Raw genomic sequence first — 20,479 nt, 5'->3', positions numbered from 1 at the left:
TTAAGTATCTTCTAAAAGTCCTAAATTAGTGTGAAATTGTATGTAAATAATCAATAATTAGATCTCAAAAATGAGCCGGCATTCCTATAAAAAGAGGTCACTATTATCTATGGCATCTGTATCAAATGAGTAGATCTGAACTAAACACACTGTACACTTCCCAGGAATTTGTGGATAAGTTGGACAAGGTAAAATTAAATAACACCTGCCAGGGTGACCTTGGCCTTATCAGCACTATGCCTTAATTAACTGAGGTGATTACCCTCTACAACTACAACTAACTTCATTCCAACCAAACCTAAATCTTCAAAATGTAACAAATTTAAATGTTACATTTTAATCTGTCAAGGATACATTAGAAAAAACTGTCATAAAAGTCACAACTCTAATGGTCTTGTTTTCTTTTAAACCACTAGACAATTAGCAATCCACTGACTAGAATGAAAGAAGATCTTAAAGACAAAAAGTTAACTTACATTGTGTCAAATCTAGCATGAAACAATATTAATGCTCTTTCTGTTCATCTTGTCATCTCAGGAGGATTTCTAGCTCTTTACATACTTACTCTATCTGAACACTTCAGTTCCTCAATCGTAACAAGAAAGTGAGCGGGTGTAATACAGGTATGTCTTGAGCTTCAGTAGAACCTATCTTAGAGCATAGTTCCTTTACACAGTTTGAGACATCCCAGGTCAATCATGTACCTTAAATCACAATCCCAAAGAAAACTAATGTAACAACCTATGACAACATTTACCAAAGGTTTACCATGCACTCAGAAATATGGAGAGATATAACTAGACAAAACACTGTCCCTGTGCTCAGAGAACCTGCAATCTAATTGGATGAAAGACCACAGTTTTCTTAAACATGTATGGAAATGGAACAATTAACTCCAAAAATACACAGCAATCCAGCATTTAAATAATAATAAAACAACTTTTGCAAGAACTATGAACATGCTACTTCATTCAGAATTTAATTTCTGTCAGCCAGGCGCGGTGGCTCATGCCTGTAAACCCAGCACTTTGGGAGGCTGAGGCAGGTGGATCACGAGGTCAGGAGTTTGAAACCAGCCTGACCAACATGGTGAAAGCCTGTCTCTATTAAAAATACGAAAAAATTAGCTGGGCGTGGTGGCGCGCACGTGTAACCCCAGCTACTCAGGAGGCTGAGGCAGGAGAATCGCTTGAACCTGGGAGGTGGACGTTGCAGTGAGCCGAGATCGCACCATTGCTCTCCAGCCTGGGCAACAAGAGCAAAATTCCATCTCAAAAAAAAAAAAGAAAGAAAGAAAGTAAACTGATTCAGCTGGACTTCACTGATTATTTAAAACTTCTGCTCTGTGAAAGACACTGTCAAGAGAATGAGAATACCAAAAACCAGAAAAAAAATTTGCAAAAGATAAGTGACTATTATCCAAAATATACGAAGAACTCTTAAAACTCAGTAAGAAAACCACTTAACTGAAAAATGGGCAAAAGATCTGAACAGACACCTCACCGAAGAATATATATAGGTGGTAAATAAGCATATGAAAAGATGTTGAACATCTTTTCAAATGCAGGGGGGTGGCTCGCGCCTATAATCCCAGCACTTTGGGAGGCCAAGGTGGGTGGATCACTTGAGGTCAGGAGTTCAAGACCAGCCTGGCCAACATGGTGAAACCCTGTCTCTACTAAAAATACAAAAATACACCATACATCATTAGGTAATTACAAATTAAAACAATTAGATACCACCACATACTTACTAGAATGGCTAAAATCCAAAACACTGACACTAACAAATGCTGTCAAGAATGTGGAGCAACAGGAACTCTCATTCATTGCTGGTGGGAATTCAAAATCATACCTGTAATCCCAGCACTCTGGGAGGCCGAGGTGGGTGGATTACTTGAGGTCAGGAGTTCAAGACCAGCCTGGCCAACATTGTAAAACCCCATCTCTACTAAAATTATAAAAAAACTAGCCAGGTGCGGTGGCGGGTACCTGTAGTTCCAGCTACTTGGGAGGCTGAAGCACAAGAATCACTTGAACCCAGGAGGCGGAGGTTGCAGTGAGCCAAGAATGCGCCACTGCACTCCAGCCTGGGCAACAGAGTGAGACTCCATCTCAAAAAAAAAAAAAAAAAAACAAAAATCTTTACACCCGTATAGTGTGGGAATTTTTTTCTAATTGCAAAAAGTTGGAAAGAACCAAGATGTCCTTCAGTGGGTGAATGGATAAACTGTGGTACATCCAGACAATGGAATATTATACAGCTCTAAAAACAAATGGGCTATAAAGCTACAGAAAGACATGGATGAACCTTAAATGCATACTACTAAGTGACAGACAACCTGAAACAGTTACATAATGTATGATTCCAACTATATGACATTCTAGAAAAGGCAAAACATGAAGACAGTAAAAAGATCAGGGGATTGCAAGAGTTAGAGGGAAGGGATGAATAGGAAGAGCACACAGAGGAGTTTTAGAGCAGTGAAATCACTGTGTGCTATTATGATAGATACTTTTCAGTATAAATTTGTCAAAGCCCATAGAATCTACAGAGTGAATCCTACTGTAAATTATGTACTTTGGGTGATTATGTGTCCATGTTGGTTCATTAATTGTTAACAAATATACCACTCTGCCGAAGGATGTAGACAGTGGGGGAAACATGGGGGCAGCAGGTGTATGGGAACTCTCTGTATTTTCTGCTCAATTCTGTTGTGAACTTAACACCGCTCTAAAAAATAAAGTATTTTTAGGCCAGGCGCAGTGGCTCACGCCTGTAATCCCAGCATTTTGGGAGGCTGAGGTGGGCAGATCACCTGAGATCAGGAGCTCAAGACCAGCCTGGTCAACATGGTGAAACCTTGTCTCTACCAAAAATACAAAAGTTAGCCGGGAGTCGTGGTGGGCGCCTGTAATCCCAGCTACTGGGGAGGCTGAGGCAGGAGAATCACTTGAACCTAGGAGGCAGAGGCTGCAGTGAGCCGAGACCACACTACTGCACTCCAGCCTGGGCAACAGAGCAAGACTCTGTCTCAAAAAATAATAATAACGGAGAGTATTTAAAATGACACAGGGCTGGAGCAGTAGGAACCACTGCTGTAATCCTAGCACCCTGGGAGGCCTAGGAGTTCAAGATCAGCCTGGGCAACATAGTGAGACTCCATCTCTACAAAAAATTGTTATAAAGTTAGCCCAGTATGGTGGCACACGCCTGTAGTCCCAGCTAGGCTGAGGTGAGAGGATCACTTGAGCCCAGAAGGTCAATGCTGCAGTGAACTATGATCACACCACTGCACTACAGCCAAGAGAAAAAGCAAAATCTTGTCTCCAAAAAATACATTTATATCCTTAAGAGGGCATAAAAAGCCCTTCATGACTAACTGATTTTTGGTTTTTAACAGAGAGGGTCTTACTCTGTGGCCTAAGCTAGAGCAGCATGATCATGGCTCACTGCAACCTCAACCTCCCAGACTCAAGTGATCCTCCCACCTCAGCCTCCAGAGTAGCTGGGACTACAGGCGCACACCATTACACCAAGCTATTTTTTAAATTTTTATTAGAGACAAGGTCTCATACATTGTCCAGGCTAATCTCGAACTCCAGGCCTCAATCTTCTCGACTCAGCCTTCCAAAGTGCTGGGTTTACAGGCATGAGCCACTGCACATAGCCATGATTAATCTTTTAAGTATCTTCTCAGCTACTCTTCCAAATATATACGTCAAGAATATCCTATAATATTTCCCTTTAATAATTTATTATCTTTCACTAAAGCATAGAAATGTACTTTACTATGGAAAAACCACTTTCATCCCTTGATATTTATACCTAGTTCTCTCACATATATGAAAATGTACCAGGTCAGGTACCGTGGCTCATGCCTGTAATCCCAGCACTTTGGGAGGCCAAGGCAGGCAGATCACCTAAGGTTAGCAGTTTGAGACCAGCCTGGCCAACATGGTGAAACGCCGTCTCTACTAAAAATACAAAAATTAGCTGGATATGGTGGTGGGTACCTATAATCCCAGCTACTCGGGAGGCTGAGGCAGGAGAATTGCTTGAACCCAGGAGGAGGAGGCTGCAGTGAGCCAAGGTTGCACCACTGCACTCCAGCCTGGGCGACAGAGTGAGAATCCATGAAAGAAAGAAAGACAGAAGGAAAGGAAGGAAGGAAATGTACTGCACTTTCAAAATGTGAGTTTGAGTCCCTCTCCCTCTCTTACATCTGAAATACTAGCCAAATCCTTAGAACCCAAGCCTCTCATCTGAAAAAATGGGGACCATAATGGCTTACCTATCTTTAAGTGGAGGGCTAAAACTGATCACTTCAAAACCCAAGTCCTATAATTAACAACACTAACACTCGCCAGCTTGATGTAACATCAACTTAAGTTTTGTACGGAGCTTTAGGTAAAGAACACTAACTTCATTGAATCCTCAGGTACCTTCCCTCTTAAAGTACCCCATATCTCCTTTTTTTTTTTTTTTGAGACAGAGTCTCGCTCTGTTGCCCAGGCTGGAGTGCGATGGCAGATCTCACCTCACTGCAACCTCTGCCTCCCAGGTTCAAGTGATTCTCCTGCCTCAGCCTCCTAAGTAGCTGGGACTACAGGCGTGTGCCACCACACCCAGCTAATTTTTGTATTTTTGATAGAGACAGGGTTTCACTATGTTGGCCAGGCTGGTCTCGAACTCCTGACCTCATGATCCACCCGCCTCGGCCTCCCAAAGTGCTGGGATTACAGGCATGAGCCACGGCGCCCAGCCTCCATTTTTATGAATAAGAATCTGTGTTGGCCGGGCGCGGTGGCTCACACCTGTAATCCCAGCACTTTGGGAGGCAGAGGTGGGCAGATCACGAGGTCAGGAGATCGAGACCAACCTGACCAACATGGTGAAACCCCGTCTCTACTAAAAAGACAAAAAAAAATTAGCCAGGTGTGGTGGTGCGCACCTGTAATCCCAGCTACTCAGGAGGCTGAGTCAGGAGAATTGCTTGAATACTGGAGACGGAGGTTGCAGTGAGCCGAGATCTCACCACTGCACTCCAGCCTGGGCAACAGAGTGAGACTCCGTTACAAAAAAAAAAAGAATCTGTGCCTTCAGGAGAGGTGAAACATCTCGTCCAGGGTCACAAGGCTAGGAAGTGAACCCCAGTTCTGACTCCAGTACCCTCTTGCTAATGCACCACAACCTTCCATGATTATAAACACATTGTCCAAGATTATCAGGCTACAAAACAGACTAGCTAGCTATCACTGATACTACCTCCTAAACAAGTCTCCAAAAGTTTGCTTCATTCCAGACTCCCCTGCTATACCCCTATTCCAAGCCACCATTATTTGTCACTTGGATTACTGCAGAGACTAAGTGATCTAGCACTTCCACTCTATCCACCATCCTTACACAGAATAAAATTAAAACTCCCCAGCCTTACTTACAAATTTTTACATAAAGTGACTTTCTGTTCCTTTTACAAGTCAAGATGATTCTCCCTTTAGGTGCTTTGTATTAGAAATCTCCTCTGCCTAGAATGTTATTTCCCCAGATTTTCCACGTCATTCTTGTCATTGAGATATCAGTTTAAATGTCACCTCTTCAGAAAGATTTTCTCTGACCACTCAGGCATTCTCCATCACATCACCCTACTTTAATTTTCTGCACAGCACTTATCACTATCTGACATTTCTTTCTTCATTTGTCTCTCCACACTAGAGCGTAAATAGAACACAATTAGCAAAGACTTTGTCTTGTTCACAGATGTATCCCAACATTTAGTATACGTTTAACAATGAACAGATTATATGTTTTGTATGCAATCATCTTTTCAACAGTATTTTATGTAATCTTTTAGAAAATCCTAAGCAACTTCAAATCACATAGTAGGTGCCCAATAATAAAAAAAAAAATGTACTAAAATAATTTCTATAAAAACAATGCCTTCAACACTTCTAATATATACCACAAATATCCCTGACATATCTTCCCAATACACACTCACAGTTGCACAGTTGGGGAGGGGTGGGTAATGGCTCTTCACATCTGTAAAGATGATCCACACTTAAGGAGATCACTCCTCCCTTCTAATTCCCAGCCCCAGGGGAAGGTGAGGATCAAGTGCTAAGAGTGCCTTTCCAACCTCATCCGCATGCTTCGGGCAAGACCGTAGCCTCTGCTAGTCCCTAAAGATGACATATAATTTTCATGTCTCCATGCCTTCACTCCTAACAGTAGGCATGTCTCCATGCCTACTCCTATTCCCCTTCTTACCCAGTTTTATATACCTAGAAATCTGGTGGTACTCCTTCAAGGACCAGCTTAAATGTTCCCGCCTCGGTAAAGCCCATCCTTACCAACCCCAATCTCATGTTACTGAATAAACTTAGTCCTTTTATTTATTTTTTCTTTTTTTCAGACAGTCTTGCTCTATCGCCCAGGCTATAGTGCAGTGATGCGATCTCAGCTCACTGCAACCTCCATCTCCCAGGTTCAAGCAATTCTCATGCCTCAGCCTCCCAAGAAGCTGGGATTATGGGCATGTGCCACCATGCCCAGCTAATTTTTGTGTTTTTGGTAGACATGGGGTTTCGCCACGTTGGCCAGGCTGGTCTCCAACTCCTGGCCTCAAGTGATCTGCCCGCCTCAGCCTCCCAAAGTGCTGGGATTACAGGAATGACCCACCGCGCCAGGCCTTTAATCCCTTCTTTACCACTTCAAAACAAACTTCTAAAATAGTTCTTAGTTTACTGAATTATGATTTGTTTCTAACACTCAACTGTGAAAAACTCATTATGTCCCTAAACAGTATCTGCATGTAACCATTGCTTATTAATCATTTAGTTAATAAAAAGAAACCTAATATTCTGCTGGTATCAAAAGATAGTATTCCACAAAAAGTTTAGTTAGTTCGGAAAACTGAACTAGTTCCCGTTTAAAAATAAACTTTAGCTCCATTAAATACCAAAAAGTGAAGTTAATTACCCACCACAAACAAAAGAGGAAAGGATTTAGAAGTGGTTTAAAAATCACAGAAGTGATGTCTTCAGAATTCCACTCACGAGTGTATTGTTTCAACTTTTACTGTGCAACACTAAGAGAGATTCTTTCCTTCTGCTGCAGAATAGGGATAATTTCTTCATATATCCAGGGAATCCTGCCTTGCAATAAATCAACTTACAGTTGAGAATTACAGGGCTGGGCGCGGTGGCTCACGCCTGTAATCCCAGCACTTTGGGAGGCCGAGGCGGGCGGATCACGAGATCAGGAGATCGAGACCATTCTGGCTAACACGGTGAAACCCCGTCTCCACTAAAAATACAAAAAATTAGCCGGGCGAGGTGGCGGGCGCCTGTAGTCCCAGCTACTCAGGAGGCTGAGGCAAGAGGATGGCGTGAACCCCAGGGGGCGGAGCCTGCAGTGAGCCGAAATCACGTCACTGCACTCCAGCCTGGGTGACAGCGAGACTCCGTCTCAAAAAAAGAAAAAAAGAGAATTACAGTGATAGCCTGCATAACCATGTGTCAATCAAAGACAGACTGTATATGTGACAGTGGTCCCCATAAGATTATATAACAAAGCTGAAAAATTTGCCTTGTGATGTCAAAGCCATCATAATGTCATGGCACAACACATTCATTACTCACATGTTTGTAGTGATGCTAGTGTAAACAAACCTACTGTGCTGGCAGTCTAGCTATGTGTAGCATGTAAAATTATATACAGTACGTAATATCTGATCATGATAATAAGTATGTTACCAGTTTGTTTACTATACTTTTTATTGTCATTTTACAATGTTACTCCTACTTACTTTAAAAAAAAAAAAAGTCTACTGTAAAGAAGCCCTAGGCAGGTCCTTCAGGAGGTATTCTAGAAGGCATTGTTATCACAGATGATAGCTCTACGCATGTTATTGCCCCCGAAGACCTTTCAGTGGGACAAGATGTACAGGTGGAAGACAGTGATACTGATGATCCTGACCCTGTGTAGGCCTAAGCTAACGTGTGTCCTAGTTTTTGGCAAAAAAAGCTTATAAGGTAAGGATCTAAAGAACCAAAATATTTTTTGTGCAGCTATACAATGTGTTTGTGTTTTAAGTGTTACTACAAAAGTCTAAAGTTTTTTTAAAAATTAAAAATTTATAAAGTTAAAAAGTTACAATAAGCTAAGATTATTTTTGAAGAAAATTTTTAAAATAAATTTAGTGTAGCCAAAGTGTTCACTGTCTATGAAGTCTACAGTGGTGTATAGTAATGTCCTCGACATTCATTCATCACTCACTCACTGACTTACCCAGAGCAACTTCCAGTGTTGCAAGCTCCATTCCCCTATATAGGTGTACCATTTTTTATCTTTTACACCATATTTCTACTGTGCTTTTTCTATGTTTATGTTTACACTCATGAATACTTATCTTTGTGTTAGAAAAACATCACAGTATTCAATACAGTAACATGCTATACAGCGTTTATGGCCTAGGAACAACAGGCTATAAGCCATGGCCTACTGTGCAGTAGGCTATACTATCTAGGTTTTGTCTAAGTAGACTCTATGATGTTCGCACAACGACAAAATCACCTAACAATGCATTGCTCAGAACATTTAAGCAACGCGTGACTGTGCACTGCTAAAACTAAGAGTGTTTCAACAAATGATGCAGGGATAACTAGACAGCCACATGCAAAAAAACTGAGTTGGACCTCTGCCTCAAATTATATACAAAGCTCAACTCAAAATGATCAGAGACCTATATTTGAGAGCTAAAACTAAGAAACTCTTAGAAGAAAACATAAATTGTCATGACCCTGGGTTAGGCAAAAGCACAAGTGACAAAAGAAAACATAGGTAACTAGACTTCATCAAATTAAAAACTTTTGTGCTTCAAAGAACACCATAAAGAAGGTGAAAACACAACCCACAGACAGAAGAAAGTATTTGCAAATATAGGAAGGGAATTGTATCCAGAATACATAAAGAACTCTTGCAAAAAATCACCAACAAAAAGACAACCCAAATGAAAAATGGGCAAAACACTGAAATAAACACCTCTCTAAACAAGATATGCAAATGGCCAAGAAGCACATGAAAAGATGCTCATCATTAGTCATTAGGGAAATGCAAATAAAAACTAGGAGATGCCATTCCACTAGAATGACAATTTAAAAAAAAAACAGACAATAACAAGTGTTGATTAGGATGTAGAGAAACGGAACATATATTGCTGGCAGAAATGTAAAATGGGCAGGGAGCAGTGGCTCACGCCTGTAATCCCAGCATTTTGGGAGGCCGAGGCGGGTGGATCACTTGAGGTCAGGAGTTCGAGACCAGCCTGGTCAACATAATGAAACCTCGTCTCTACTAAAAAAATAGAAAAATTAGCAGGCATGGTGGTGCGTGCCTGTAGTCCCAGCTACTCAGGAAGCTGAGACATGAGAATCGCCTGAACCCGGGAGGCAGAGGTTGCAGTGAGCCGAGATCACGCCACTGCACTCCAGCCTGGGCAGACAAAGTGAGACGCTGTCTCAAAAAAAAAAAAAAAAAAAGTAAAATGATGCAACCCCTTTGGAAAACAGGCAGAAAGTTCCTCAAAGGTTAAACATAATTAGCATATGACCCAGCAATTCCATCTGTAGGTATATACCCAAGAGAACTAAAAACTTACATCTGAACAAAAACTTGTACACAAATGTTCACAGCAGTATAATAGCCAAAAAGTGGAAAAAATCCAAATGCCCATCAATCAATGAATGGATAAACAAAATGCTGTTTATACAATGGAATATTAGCCAGCCACAAAAAGGAATGAAGTACTGACACATGCCACAACATAAACCTTGAAAGCATTATAAGTGAAAAAAGCCACATAAACGGTCATATATTGTACAATTCCATTTATGACATATCCAGAATAGGCAAATCTAGAGAGACAAAGTAGATTAGTGGTTGCCAGGAGCTGAGGCAAGGGGGAAATGACTCCTTAATGAGTACAGAGTTTCTTTTTGGGGTCATGAAAATGTTCCAGGATTATATAGTGGTTGGTAATGGCTGTACAACTCTGTTAACTATACTAAAAACTACTGAATTGTATACTTTAAAGGGGTGAATTTTATGGTATATGAAATACACCTCAATGAAGCTGCTTTTTTTTTTTTTTTTAGAAAAAACTGGAAAGATTTGCAACTGATTCCAATTAATATCATGCATTCAAATATTTTTTATTTATATGAATTAAAACCACCCACATTATGGCCAGGTGCGGAGGCTCATCAAGCCTGCAGTCCCAGCACTTTGGGAGGCCAAGGCGGGCAGATCACTTGAACTCAGGAGTTTGACACCAGCCTGAGTAACGTACCAAGACCCCATCTCAAAAAAAAAAGAGACCACCCACATTAAAAATTGACTTGACAAAGGATGAAAAACGAAAACTGTGGTGTGTGAGTTCAGGAGTGAGAGGGACAGTTTGCCCTCAATATATGAACAATAAAAATAACAAAAATTCTTTTTTTTTGGTAAGAGATAGGGTCTTGCTACTTTGCCCAGTTATATGGTTTGGCTCTGTGTCCCCACCCAAATCTCATTGCCAACTGTAATCCCCATGTGTCGAGGGAGGGACCCGGTGGGAAGTGACCAGATCATGGGGGCGATTTCCCCTATGCTGTTCTTGAGATACTGAGTGAGTTCTCAGGAGATCTGATAGTTTAAAAGCGTGGCACTTCCCCTGCTCACTCTCTCTCTCCTGCCTTGTGAAGGTGCTTTTATTCTCTTCGCCTTCTACCATAAGTTTCATGAAGCCTCCCCAGTCATGAGAAACTGTGAGTCAGTTAAACCCCTTTTCTTTATAAATTACCAATCTCAGGTAGTTCTTTTTCTTTTCTTCCGAGGCAGGCTGGAGCGCAGTGGCACAATCTCGGCTCACTGCAACCTCCACCTCCTGGGTTCAAGATTCTCCTGCCTCAACCTCCCGAGTAGCTGGGATTACAGGTGCGCACCACCACGCCCAGCTAATTTTTTTGAATTTTTAGTAGAGACACGGTTTCACCATGTTGGCCAGGTTGGTCTCGAACTCCTGATCTCATGATCCACCTGCCTTGGCCTCCCAAAGTGCTGGGATTACAGGTGCGCACCACCACGCCCAGCTAATTTTTTTGAATTTTTAGTAGAGACACGGTTTCACCATGTTGGTCAGGTTGGTCTCGAACTCCTGATCTCGTGATCCACCTGCCTTGGCCTCCCAAAGTGCTGGGATTACAGGTATGAGCCACAGCACCTGGCCTCAGCTAGTTTGTTTTTTTTTTGTTTGTTTGTTTTTGAGACAGAGTCTCGCTCTGTCGCCCAGGCTGGAGTGTAGCTCGGCTCTCTGCAACCTCTGCCTCCTGGGTTCAAGCAATTCTCCTGCCTCAGCCTCCCGAGTAACTGAGACTACAGGCGTGCACCACCATGCCCAGCCAATTTTTGTGTTTTTAGTAGAGACGAGGTTTCACCATGTTGGCCAGGATGTTCTTGAACTCCTGACCTTGTGATCTACCCGCCTAGGCCTCCTAATGTGCTGGGATCACAGGAGTGAGCCACTGCGCCCAGCTGGTAGTTCTTTATAGCAATGTGAAAACAAACTAATACACCCAGGCTGGACTCGAATTCCTGGGATCAAGCGATCCTCCCACCTGAGCCTCCCACGTAGCTGGGACTACAGCCACATGCCACCACGCCTGGGTAGTAGTTTATTTTTTTCATTACTAAAAAATTTAGGGCCAGGCGCAGTGGCTTACCACGGCTGAATACAAAAATTAGCCAGGCAAGGCTGGGCACAGTGGCTCACGCCTGTAATCCCAGCACTTTGGGAGGCAGAGGCGGGCAGATCACGAGGTCAGTTCGAGACCAGCCGGGCCAACACGGTGACACCCCGTCTCTACTAAAAGATACAAAAAAATGAGCTGGGCATGGCGGCACGTGCCTGTAATCTCAGCTACTCAGAAGGCTGAGGCAGGAGAATCACTTCAAGCCGGGTGGTGGAGGCTGCAGTGAGCTGAGATCGTGCAATTGTACTCCAGCCTGGGCGACAGGGAGAGACTCCATCTTAAAAAAAAAAAAAAAAAAAATAGCCAGGTGTGGTGGCACGCATCTGTAGTCTCAGCTACTGGGGAGGCTGAAGTGAGAGGATAGCTTGAGCCTGGGAAGTCAAGGTTGCAGTGAGTTGTGATCATGCCATACACTCCAGCCTCCTGGGCAACAGAGTGAGACCCTATTAAAATATATATATATATATTTTTTTTACATATATATATTTTACATATATATATTTTACATATATATTTTACATATACATATATTTTACATATACATATATTTTACATATATATATATATAATTTGGTCTCAGGGGTTCATGCCAATAATCCCAGCACTTTGGGAGGCCAAGGCAAGAGGATTGGTTGAGCCCAGGAATTCAAGACCAGCCTGGGGGCAATATAGAGAGATCTTGTCTCTACAAAAAATTTTTTTAAAAAGCCAGGCACAATGGTACACACCTATAGTTCCAGCTACTTGGGAGGCTAAGGTGGGAGGACAGTTTGTTGAGTCATGATCAGCACTGCACTCTGGCCTGGGAGACACAGCAAGACCCTGTGTCAAAAAAAATTTTTTTTAATTTAATTCACTAGGCAGCAGAAAAAATATCAATTTTATATTCAATTTACCTGGCCAACCCCCATTTTAAAATTCAAACTTATGGCTCCTGTCAAAAACTTCATGGAATTAACCAAAATACCACCCTTCCAAAAAGCAAAGAATGCTTACGGATCCAGATTTTTCAGGTAGTGAAATCACTGGTATAATTCTATGAAAATACCTTTTACAAATCTAGTAGCCTAAAATGCCTACTATTTCTGAAAAGTTTATGGACAGTCATTTTAACTTCAATGATGCTAAAAGGTTTCTGACACTTGAAAAAAAAGAGTTTTTATATACTTTCTAAAAATGAATTTCAAGGGGAAAAATATTTTATTGAACTGGAGAAAGAGGACAGGTTTCCACATAGATGTAGTAGGTAAGTCAAGATGGTTTAGTGCCAAGAGACTGTGTACCCATAAAATACCATACCTCCTACTCATCCAATACAAGAGAAACACACACACCTATTTTCCAAATGCATCAGCATTCACCTATGTACTACATAATTACATGTGTTATCCTTGGTATACAAAAATTCTGTGGACCAGCTTATTTTTCATTCAAGACGGTTGACAGGTAGCAGTAGTGAATCACATATTCTCCTGTCTCATCTGCCTTATCATCAGTGACACAGGCTGCCAACATCTGAGGTTAAAAATACAAACTGAGGCTACAGATTATTTTCTCCTTCCCATGATGCTAAATGTTACCTCCATACGATATGGAATGACCAAACTTAGCATCCAAGACCCAAGTAACTGCCCCAGACACAAATCTGAAGTAAACCAGAGAAACATAATATTTAATTTTTATTTTAATAATATGACACAAACACTATCAAAATGCTGAACATCCTCTACAGGGCAAAGAAGTATGCTGATAATAGATATAAACATACCAACCAAATTTTTAAAGAGACAGCCATAGTTTCAAGTATTTGTCTCATAAACCATAAAGTCCCAGAAACACCAATACTTACTACAGTACAAACTGCATATCCTAGAATACCTCTATAACCAAAAATACTTTGTCAGACCATGTATTCATATTTTCAGTGCTGAATATATGGTCTCCATAGATAGATACAGGGTATAGAGTTATACCCATTTGGCAGAAGTCTTAAAAAACTAGTTGGGAAGCAAAATAGAAACATAAAAAGATAAACTGAAATCAAGGCTAGCATATTCTAAGAAAAGAAAGTCTCACGCAAGAGAAGACTGAATAGATCCCTTGGGTTAAAGTAGTCAAAAAAGGCTTCTCTAGAGACAGGACCTCTCTTGGCCCAGAACATTGTCTCCATGAATACAAGCAGAAGAGGATTTCAAACAGAAAGAATGGCATAAAGAAAGGCCAAGAGGAGAGACTTCATAGGAACAACAAGCAAGTTAGTGTGGCTAGAGTTAGGGATTCACAAGTAAATTAGAGTTAGGACTGAAGAATGGATCAGTTCCAGACTACAGAGAAACTTGAATACCACACCAAGAAGCTTGAACTTTATTTTGCCTGTATAAAGGAGTTTTCTCTAAGTCTTTATGTTGTGATGTGAGGAGGTAAGAGTGTTCAAATGTGCAAGTATTTACCCAAAGCATAAGTGGAGCACAAATATTCCAAATCGAATACCAAATCAATGAGAGGATAAGTATTGAAAGCCCAGACACAAGAGATTATTATTGGGAAGGAAGAGGCAAGCAGCAATGCCCAAATAATAAAACTGAACCAAATCCGGCCGAGTGCGGTGGCTCACGCCTGTAATCCCAGCCTCTGGGAGGCCGAGGCAGGCAGATGATCATCTGAGGTCAGGAGTTTGAGACCAGCCTAGCCAACATGGTGAAACCCTGTCTCTACTAAAAATACAAAAATTAGCCAGGCGTGGTGGCACGCGCCTGTAATCCCAGCAGCTACTCGAGAGACTGAGGCAGAAGAATCGCTTGAACCCGGGAGGCGGAGGTTGTAGTGAACCGAGATCATGCCACGGCACTCCAGCCTAGGCAACACAGTAATGAGACAAGGTCTCAAAAAAAAAAAAAAGGGGGGGGGGGGCCGGACGCGGTGGCTCACGCCTGTAATCCCAGCACTTTGGGAGGCCGAGGCGGGTGGATCACAAGGTCAGGAGATCGAGACCATCCTGGCTAACACGGTGAAACTCCATCTCCACTAAAAATACAAAAAATTAGCCGGGCGTGGTGACAGGTGCCTGTAGTCCCAGCTACTCGGGAGGATGAGGCAGGAGAATGGCGTGAACTCGGAAGGCGGAGCTTGCAGTGAGCGGAAATCGCGCCACTGCACTTCAGCCTGGGTGACAGAGAGAAGACTACATCTCAAAAAAAAAAAAAAAAAAGGAGGAGGAGGAAAAAAAAAAAACCTGAACCAAATTAATAGTGGTCTACTTTTGTTTTGTTTTGAAATGCAGTCCCGCTCCGTTGCCCAGGCTGGAGTGCAGTGGCTGGATCTCGGCTCGCAGCAACCTCCTCCTCCGGCGTTCAAGAGATTCTCTTGCCTCAGCCTCCCGAGTAGCTGGGATTACAGGCACACGCCACCATACCCAGCAAATTTTCTTATATTTTTAGTAGAGACGGGGGTTTCACCATGTTGGCCAGGCTGGTCTCGAACTACTGACCTCAGGCGATCCGCCCGCCTCAACCTCCCAAAGTGCTGGGATTACAGGCATGAGCCACGGGCCCGGCCAGTGGACTACTTTTGTAATTCACATTTAAAGTTTACATTTATTATAAAGCACATGGACAAGCTCTCACTGTATCAATTACACATATGAAGCAATTTGCCTCATATATTGTACAACTAGATGAGTTCCAAAACTATGTTAATCCTCAGACTTTAAAAGTGACATGCCATAACCCCTGTCAGTGTACAGACATGGATCAAGGCCATGAGCTTAAAATATATTACCATGAATGAGTTCATCACACCCAAGCACATTTCAAGAGTAAATAAATGGGTGTCCCAATGCTCTGAGGCATTAATAAAAGGTATTGAAACAGCAACAGAAATAAAATCCCTCATGACACTCAGATAACATCCTCCTCAAAAGAGCAAAATGTCATTACTGTCCTACTATCTCGTAAACCCCCAACAGCCCAATAAAAACAATGTTATGAAATTTTAGTATAAAGAGACTGCCTATCTTTAGAGCCAAAAGTCAATAGGATTCTAAATTTTTTTAGAATTACCTCATTTAATTCAAAATAATAACAAGGAGACAAGATCCAGCTTTATTTCTCCCATAGTTCAGATGACTTTCCCAAGAGCCTTGGCACAAGCCAAGATCAAAATTCCTTATGGTTTCCCCTGGCTTATGGTTTGTACACTGAGTCATCCATGTTTGACCAAAACAGGGGTACTGCTGGATGCTGCACAAGTGATAAAAGAAGTTAACTAAAACACACAGGTAAAGAAATAACTCATTATATAATAGGTCCCAGAGTTAAAGATTTCTCTCAGGCCAAGCGCGGTGGCACATGCCTATAATCCAGGACTTTGGGAGGCCGAGGCGGGCAGATCACCTGAGGTCAGGGGTTCGAGACCAGCCTGACCAACATGGAGAAACCCCATCTCTACTAAAAATACAAAATTAGCCGGGCGTGGTGGCGCATGCCTGTAGTCCCAACTACTCGGGAGGCAGAAGCAGGAGAATCGCTTGAATCTGGGAGGCGGAGGTTGCGGTGAGCCGAGACAGCGCCACTGCACTCCAGCCTCGGTAACCAGGGCGAAACTCCGTCTCAAAAACAAAAAAAATTATCTCCAATTGTGTTCCTAAAACGGTATTTTTGCACATTAGATTAACATCATCATAAACACGGTGAAACCAAAATACTGGTAAGATGGGGCGGCGCTTAAATCGATAGTCTACGGAGTTACAGAAAAGGGTAATCAACTGACTGAAACACAAAATCCTCAGCAAGAGAGTTTCAAAACACCAGTGTATCTCAAAGATAATGGGCCGGTTCAAACTTCCAGGCTTAACCTAAACTGCCTGTCCCTTGCGCTTAATGCCAGCATTCACTACAGTTCTTTTGCCTGTGAAATGACCCGCACCAAACCATAGCAGAGAAAAAACAGATCCTTGCATTGAACACTCGTTACTGCGAGCAGGAGGGGTAGACGAATCTTTCCACTAGCTCCAGCTCCTCCTCCCCACCCGCCTCGTCGTCCCCCACCTTTATTTTCCTACAAATGGCAACTGGAGGCCACCGCAGGAGGTGGAAAGCAAGCGGCCGAGGGACTGAAATACAAGTTTGGAGACACCAGGACCAACTTGTGGCGATGGACCCAAGTGTTTACGGCCTATTGCGGAGTGGGAGCGAAACCCCACTCGCCGATCCGTCTCCGGCAGGAAAAGAAGTTGTGGGGAAATCTGGCGGAAGAGCGGCGGTGGGACCGGCACCGCGTCCAGCCACGGGCGGCCGGCGGTCGGTAAACAAGCTGGGCGGACCCGCCCTCCCACAGCCCCCGGGCCGTCCCCGCAACCGGAGCGCCCAAGATGGAAGCGCCGACAGCGGCGGCCCGGGCCCCTGCCCTCCCCGCGCCTGCGACGCGGTCGCCCCTGGGGCGCCGGGCGGGCGGACAGCCCGTGAGGCCCGGCAACCTGGGCGCCGCCTGGGAGCGAGGGGCCCGGCAGGCCGCGGTGGGGCGCCCCCCGGGGCCCGGTTACCTGGCGGCGGCGGCGGCTCCTCCTCCAGCTCCTGCTCCTCCTCCCCGTCCGACGGGCGCTTGGCGGCGGCGGCGGCGGCGGCGGCAGCGGCGACTCCCCGCGCAGCCCGCGGCTACGAGTCGAGCCCGGCCCCTCTCCGCCTCCCTTCGCGCCGCCGCCCGCCCCGCTGCTGCCGCCTCCGCCCTCTCCCCTCAGTCAGGACATGGTCTCCGAGGGTCCGCGCGCGGCTCCCGGCTGCCGGAGGCCGGGGGAGAGGAGCGGAGAGGAGGCGCGGAGGCTGGGGAGCCCCGGGGGGCGGGGGCAGTGAGATGTGGGAGGCGGCCGCGGGCGCTGCGGACCCCTAATGGCGGCGGCCGAGGGACCCGGAGCCAAATAAACCCCGCGGCGAGCGGCACAACGTCAAGGCCGGACCCCGCCGCTCGCCGCCCTGTCATTGGCCCCGAGGCCGCCGCCGGCGCAGCCAATGAGCGACCGCCTCTTTCCGGGCTCAGGGGGCGGGTCGAAACAGGGTGACGTCAGGCGGCGCGCGGCCCCGATTGTGAGTCGGCGGCGCGCGTCGGCCCCGTGCGTCGGCCCCGTTCCCGTTCCTTTCCGCGGCCGACTGCGGTCTTGAGGGTGCTGGACTGCCGCGGGGTGCGTGGCGCTCGGGGGCGCCGGCTGACGGCGGCCTGGAGGGCGTCCTCGGCGGTGTCTGGACGCGCGCTTTGCCTCTTCTCTGCGACAGATGCGCCAGAGTTTTAAGTTAACCCCCAGGTCTCACGTATCCTAAGTGATCTACCTATAACCTAGATGCTGCTTTACTTTTTCTAAGGGACTTTGAAGCTCTTCGTAAAACACCAGGGAAGATAAAGCTCTAGGCGCTTTGTGATGGTTTGATTTTTTAAATTTATGTTTTGCAGTGTCCGATTTTTACCCCTGCCTTTGCTGGGGCTATCCATGTATATGGATGTATGTGTATATTTCTCTTTGCTTTATGCATGGTACATGTGTGCGTACGTAGATGGACACGCGATGAAAAGTCATGGAGAGCTTGCCTCTTGCTCTCCTCCAGGACTCCCTGGCTCTAGTCTTGGGAAAATCCGACCTTCTTATGGCTGCCTTTTCTGTAGATTAGAAATAAGCCTTTCCTAATAAGACTTATTTCTGTAAATAAGCCTTACCTATCTTCAGGCCGGGGATAAATTACAGCTATGGAAAAAAATACTGCTTAGGAGAATCACCTGGAACCAAGTTCTAAACAGAATGTGTATTTCTTTCTTTTTGTACTATAAAAATAACCAAATAGCCAGAATAAGCCAGCCATTTGTTAAAACCCCATGAGTATGGGAAATTTTTCTAGCTGGAGAGCTTTGTTTTTTCCCAGTGGGACTTTACCTTGTAGTTTTCATGCTTAAAATTTTGTGAGGAGAAGAAAGAATTTGAAAGATCATAAAAGACAGCAACTCTTTAAAAGCTGTAAATTTAAAAGTTATCTATTAGAGAAAACCTATACTACTGCCAAAGGGCATTTAGCAGTTGGATACCTCAGGTTCAACAGGAGGACCATTATTCAGAGTTTAATCAGATTTTTAAAATTTGAATGGGACTTCATTTAGTAAAACTATTCATGGTGTTCTGGCTTTCTCTTTGCATAAATATGGTCAAGAATGTGTGTTTAGCTTCACTATGGCCAGCAAACAATGATGCTGTATCTTATAGATTCCCCTCTCCAACAACATATTTCGCTGGCATATTTTATTCTCATAGCCATTCCTATAGTGTAGAGATTTTCGACAATCCTCGTCTGCCCAGAGCAACATTACTTATTCAATAAATTGAGTTTAAATTGCAAGTCTTTTGCCTGCAAAACTTAACATACATTCTCATATATTTATATATATGAGCTATATATATAATTAACGTATAATGAACACAATTGTAGATCAGATCAAACACCATGTTACCATGTTAAGAACAATAGTTAGGCCAACATTTCAACTTTGAAAATATTTTCTTTAAGAGCTCCTGAATTCCTCCAGCTTCCCCTTCCTGAATTCAGACTGCAGAGCCTCTCAGTTACAAACTAACAGGAATCACAGAATTAGGTGTTTTTGTTTCGCTTGAGTTGTAGTTTATTTTGGGAAGGAAATGGGATATCACTGGGATAAAGTTTATTATGTCCTTCCTCAGTTGAGTAAATAGTGAATATCACGTATCAATGAATAAGAAGCCTACAAAGGTAAGACACATCTTAGTGAGGAAACTACAGCATAGAGAAAAGAGTAAGACAGAAATAACCGTAATTATGGCCAGGCACGGTGGCTCACCCTTGTAATCCCAGCAATTTGGAAGGCCGAGGTGGGTGGATCACCTGAAGTCAGGAGTTTGAGACCAGCCTGACCAACATGGTGAAACCCCATCTCTACTAAATACAAAAAATTAGCCGGTCGTCGTGGTGCATGCCTGTAGTCCCAGCTAGTTGGGAGACTGAGGCAGGAGAACCTCTTGAACTCCGGAGGCGGAGGTTGCAGTGAGCTGAGATTGTGTCATTGCACTCCAGCCTGAGCAACAAGAGCAAAACTCCGTCTCAAAAAAAAAAAAAGAAAGAAAGACCTGTAATTATAGGTCGGGCGCGGTGGCTCACGCCTATTATCCCAACAGTTTGGGAGGCCGAGGCAGGCAGATCACCTGAGGTCGTCGGGAGTTTGAGACCAGCCTGGCCGGACATGGTGGCACGTGCCTTTAACCCCAGCTACGCGGGAGGCTGAGGCACGAGAATCATTTGAACCCAGGAGGCAGAGGTTGCAGTGAGCCGAGACCGTGCCATTGCACTCCAGCCTAGGCAACAGAGTGAGACTCTGCCTAAAAAAACAAACAAACAAACAAACAAAAAAATATAGAGAGAAAGAGAGAGAGAGAGATAGACAGATGTCCTATGGAAACAATCCCTAAGAGGGGGGCCTGGGCATGGATATGTTTTGTTTGATTTATTTTTTATTTTTATTTATTTTTTTTTTTTTTTTTTGAGACAGAGTCTCGTTCCGTCACCCAGGCTGGAGTGCAGTAGCACGAACCTGGCTCACTGCAACCTCTACCTCCCGGGTTCACGCCATTCTCCTGCCTCAGCCTCCTGAGTAGCTGGGACTACAGGCGCCCGCCACCATGC

At 44.0% G+C, this 20,479-nt stretch overlaps 1 protein-coding gene across 4 annotated transcripts in view; it reads right to left on the bottom strand.

The window, feature by feature from the left end:
• ZRANB1 (zinc finger RANBP2-type containing 1) overlaps positions 1-17,726 on the bottom strand; it is a 72,708-nt gene extending 54,982 nt beyond the window's left edge. For 2 of the 4 annotated variants that reach the window (XM_009459459.5, XM_009459460.5), the window contains exon 1: positions 17,335-17,726. The gene's annotated coding sequence lies outside the window, so the exon portion shown is untranslated. The remainder of the gene's footprint in view (positions 1-17,334) is intronic. The other 2 variants (XM_063781200.1, XM_054659961.2) reach the window with 1 other exon arrangement.
• Positions 17,727-20,479: the final 2,753 nt, after the last annotated feature.

Source organism: Pan troglodytes, chromosome 8 (genome assembly GCF_028858775.2).
Source record: "Pan troglodytes isolate AG18354 chromosome 8, NHGRI_mPanTro3-v2.0_pri, whole genome shotgun sequence".
In the NCBI taxonomy this organism is placed as follows: domain Eukaryota; kingdom Metazoa; phylum Chordata; class Mammalia; order Primates; family Hominidae; genus Pan; species Pan troglodytes.
Note: the sequence above shows the minus strand (reverse complement) of the source record. Positions and strands in the feature narration are given on the sequence as shown.